This window comes from Hordeum vulgare, chromosome 2H, assembly GCF_904849725.1.
Source record: "Hordeum vulgare subsp. vulgare chromosome 2H, MorexV3_pseudomolecules_assembly, whole genome shotgun sequence".
Lineage (NCBI taxonomy): Eukaryota > Viridiplantae > Streptophyta > Magnoliopsida > Poales > Poaceae > Hordeum > Hordeum vulgare.
This window is the reverse complement of record NC_058519.1, coordinates 549,021,985-549,027,001: the sequence shown is the minus strand read 5'-3', so window position 1 is coordinate 549,027,001 and position 5,017 is coordinate 549,021,985.

Sequence of the window (5,017 nt, the reverse complement as noted above, 5' to 3'; positions counted from 1 at the left end):
TTCTTCATAAAAGAACCGGCACAAGAAGTGTCAAGCATGGTACGATCTTCATGAGAAAGCCGAGCATAAAAGTTTTGAGTGATGATTTCTCTTGAGAGCTCATGATTGGGGCATGAATATAGCATTGATTTAAGCCCCCACCAAGCTTGAGCTATGCTTTCCCTATCACGAGGCCAAAAGTTATAAATAAAGTTCCGATCACGATGTACTAAATGCATAGGATAGAACTTTTGATGAAATTCCAATTTCAACCGATTGTAGCCCCATGATCCAGCATCATCACATAGCCTATACCATGTCAACACCTTATCCTTCAAAGATAAAGGAAAGACTTTCTTCTTTACCTCATCCTCGGGCAAACCTGCAAGCTTAAATAAACCACAAACTTCATCTACATAGTTTAGATGAAAGTCTGGATGTGAAGATCCATCTCCTGTAAAAGGATTAGCCACCAGTTTCTCAAGCATACCCAAAGGAATTTCATAAAAGATAATTTCAGTAGGTACCTCAGGTTGAGGAGCAGCTCCTCGTGCTTCCATTCGTGGTGAAGATACCCCGAACAAACTCCTCAAAGGAAGAGTTTCCATAGTGACAAGTGACAATAAATTTCAGCACAGTATAAAAGTGTTTCCTTACCAATTTCCACTTACCAAAGGCGCTTCACTCCCCGGCAACGAGCCAGAAAAGAGTCTGGATGACCCACAAGTATAGGGGATCAATCGTAGTCCTTTTGATAAGTAAGAGTTTCGAACCCAACGAGGAGCAGAAGGCTCTGATAACCGGATTTCAGCAAGGTAATAACTGCAAGCACTGAAAGTAGCGGTAACAGGTGATTGTGTAGCGAGGTGAAACGTAGCAAGCAAAGAGTAACAAGTAACAAGTAGTAGAAACGGTGCAGCAAGTGGCCCAATCCCTTTTGTAGCAAGGGACAATCCTGAACAAAGTCTTATAGGAGGAAAAACGCTCCCGAGGACACACGGGAATTTCTGTCATGCTAGTTTCATCATGTTCATATGATTCGCGTTCGTTACTTTGATAGTTTGATATGTGGGTGGACCGACGCTTGGGTACTGCCCTTACTTGAACAAGCATCCCACTTATGATTAACCTCTCTCGCAAGCATCCGCAACTACAAAAGAAGAATTAAGACAAAGTCTAACCATAGCATTAAACTAGTGGATCCAAATCAGCCCCTCACGAAGCAACGCATAGACTGGGGTTTAAGCTTCTGTCACTCCAGCAACCCATCATCTACTTACTACTTCCCAATGCCTTCCTCTCGGCCCAAATATGGTGAAGTGTTATGTAGTCGACGTTCACATAACACCACTAGAGGAAAAACAACATACAACATATCAAAATACCGAACGAATATCAAATTCACATGACTATTATCGGCATGACTTATCCCATGTCCTCAGGAACAAAAGTAACTACTCACAAGACATAATCATAATCATGACCAGAGGTGTAATGAATAGCATCAAGGATCTGAACATAAACTCTTCCACCAAATAATCCAACTAGCATCAACTACAAAGAGTAATCAACACTACTAGCAACCTTACAAGTACCAATCGGAGTCGCGAGACGAAGATTGGTTACAAGAGATGAACTAGGGATTGGAGAGGAGATGGTGCTGATGAAGATGTTGATGAAGATGCCTCCCTCCGACGAGAGGAGTGTTGGTGATGACGATGGCGAAGATTTCCTCCTCCGGGAGGGAAGTTTCCCCGGCAGGATCGTCCTGCCGGAGCTCTAGATTGGATATGCTCAAGTTCCGCCTCGTGGCGGCGGCGAAACCACGAAAAAGCTCCCCCTTGATTTTTTTTCGAGACCAAAACCCTTTATATAGCAAAAGGGGGGAGCTAGTGAGCCGCCAGGCAGCCCACAAGCTTGCCCACCGCCACCAGGGGGTGGCGGAGTGGGGGCTTGTGGAGCCCTGGTGGCCCCCCTCCGGTAGTTCTTTCATCCAGTATTTTTAATATATTTCAGAAAAAATCCACGTAAATTTTCAGGACATTTGGAGATGTGTAGAATAGTGGACTAGGATTTGCTCCTTTTCCAGTCCAGAATTGCAGCTGCCTGAATTCTCCCTCTGCAAATAATCCTTGCAAAATAAGAGAGAAAAGGCATAAATATGGTACCACAAGTAATATAACAGCCCAAAAAGCAATAAATATCAACATGAAAGCATGATGCAAAATGGACGTATCAATCCACAACAGGGTCATCAGACTCTCGCAGACTTATATGCAATGTTGTTCCCTAAATCATGGCACACCACGTGCCGGGGACTTACACCATGACGACATGTTGGTAATGGACAATCATTACGATTCAAAATAGAGCATAAACATTCAAATATGGAGTATCAAAACAATCAAAGAAAATAAAAGCGTTAGAGGCAGAATTATTTTCTCATTGGTTCAGTTGGAATGATTTCATCGTACAAATGTTAATTGAAGTAAAAAAAAGTACACATAAAAACATAAGCATTGTCTTCATTCGTCACCACATAACATGATGAATGATCCTTACCACAAATCCATCTCGGTATGTGGCATCTAATCTTGACAAATTATTGTCTGCAAGGCTGAAACACAAAATTCATGCAATAATATTCAGGACATAGTATCCCAAATGATTGATGCCCCTTTTTTTAATCAATTAGGGTATCACTCGATATCCCGTCAGGACCATAGATTTTTAGCATCAAGAGGCTGCACCGCTGCCTTAACTCAGTACGAGTTGTTTTAAGCCTTCATGTTTATCATTTCTCTAGCCAGTTGAACTATGAAGCACAACAACTCTTTGAAAGAAGTTAAGAGGATGCACTTCCTGCTACCAGGCGCCAAAATCAGCAGCAGCAGTCGGCACCTCAGCTGGGGAGCCAGATCCAGTAGCAGCCCCAGCATCAATGAAAAATTCGTAGAGTGATCAGAACATGCCACGCGACGTAGCAAATAGGGGAACCAATGTGCATCTAAATAGTCTCACGTATTCAAATTATTTTCCCTTTCTATAGAAACTCACTTTGTATTTATATCATAGTAAAAGAAAACAGGTAAACATGCTACTTAAATGATTAAGAGTTATATAAATAAAGGGGAGTGATCTGCGCCGGCGCGCCGGCCGAAACTTTAGGCCGGCCGCGCGCAGGCTGCACGATCCACCAACCCCCGCGCGTCCGCACCGTTGGATCTCCATGCAACATTTTTTTTCCGATGCAACAAAAATTCGATGCGATGCAGCAAATTTTTTAACGGTTGCAACAAAAAACAAAATTTGTAGTAAAAAAATATCTACGTGATCGTAGAAAAAAAAACTGATGGTACGTGATAGCAAAAGTGAAACGCCGGTTGTAACAAATATTTACATGACGTGTATGCAACTTTTTTAGTGAACGGTTGTAGCAAAAATTAACACGGTTGTAGCAAAAGTAAAAACATCGATTGTAACAAAAAATTCGAAGAACTGGAGTTGCAACCAAACGTATATGCAGCTTTTTTACTGAACAAATGTAGAAAAAAATAACACTTGCAGCAAATATGACGCTGGTTGCAACAATTTAAACGAAAAAATGTTGCATACCCAGTCAGCGGTCGCGTGCGGCCGGCGCACCGATGAGAAACGATTCCCATAAATAAACTCATATATAGAATGATATGAAGTTGAAGTATCTTTGTCTCTCTAGGAATTATTAGAAACAAATATAATGCCAAAATAACTCATTGCTTCCATAAATGATATCTCAAGCATAACCTTCAGGAGGATTATACCAGTCGAAGAAAACAAATATGGAAATAATCTTAAATGCCAGATTCTCTATCTCCGAAGATATTCCGAAAGAACTTCACAACAAACAAATACTATCATAAAGGTTAATGTTTGTGAGCATCTTCCAGCAACATACAAGCCATGGGAGTGTAATTTGGATATCTCAAGTGTCAAATCTAGAGCTGAGAATAGCATCTCTACATGGACTAATAAAAAATAAAAAATCAACATGCCTCCTACTACACTGGCTGATAGTGAATTTGATAGATGCCCACAAATGACAGTTTAGCAGTGTCTCCGAGTCTCTATACATTTGGAGTCCCATGTTTCTCCTCGAATACAATGAAATTGTATGCTTCACAGGAGGATCTGCACAAAATAAATGAAGACCACTTAAGTTTCTTATCCTTGTAAGAAGAGGTAATTCTAACGAGAACTTGCCAAGGGCACCCAATCAATTCAGTTCATGAAAACTTGTGCCCATCAGAGCTTCTTATGCCAACTGAACCATGTTGACCTACCCTAATCAACATACGCGTTCTCTACTCGCATATTGATTCTCCTGTTTGTTGTATTTCTTTATCCCCGTTAAAAATTGATGCCAGGGATGGAATGAGAAATGAGTAGAACCTTGAAGAACAACATCAAATATACCTTCTTCATTCTCAGGTAATTAAAACCAAGGGAGACAAGGAGACACGGAGGGTTGTTGGAGGATAACTATAGACGGACGCGTCGGGCGCGGCTTCACGCAGACGAACGTGTCGGGCGTGGCTCAGGCGGACGTCGCCACGGGAGGGATGGGCGGGTCGGGCATGGTTTTGGCGGACCTCGCCACGACAGGGACGGGCGTCTCGGCGTGATTTCAGGTGGACCTCCGTCGCCGCACTTCGCCGCCCCGCGCGCCGCTGCCTCCAGCCTCGCCGCCCCGTCGCATGGTGTGTTGCGCCCGCCGCCAGATCCGGCCCGGCTCGTCATGGATCCGGCCGGCCCACGCGCCCCTCGGCCTCGCCTCCACCTCTGACCACCGCCGCGACGCTCGCCGGCGCCGGAGCCGCCGTCGATGGACCGGCCTCGCCTCCACCTCTGACCACCGCCGCGACGCTCGCCGGCGCCGGAGCCGCCGTCGATGGACCGGCCTCGTCCTCAGCCAGATCGGGACCGGACCATCCCGATCCACCCTATCCTTGGACCGGTGGAGGACAGGGGCTTTTATGAAAAAACGAAACTTTTTTTC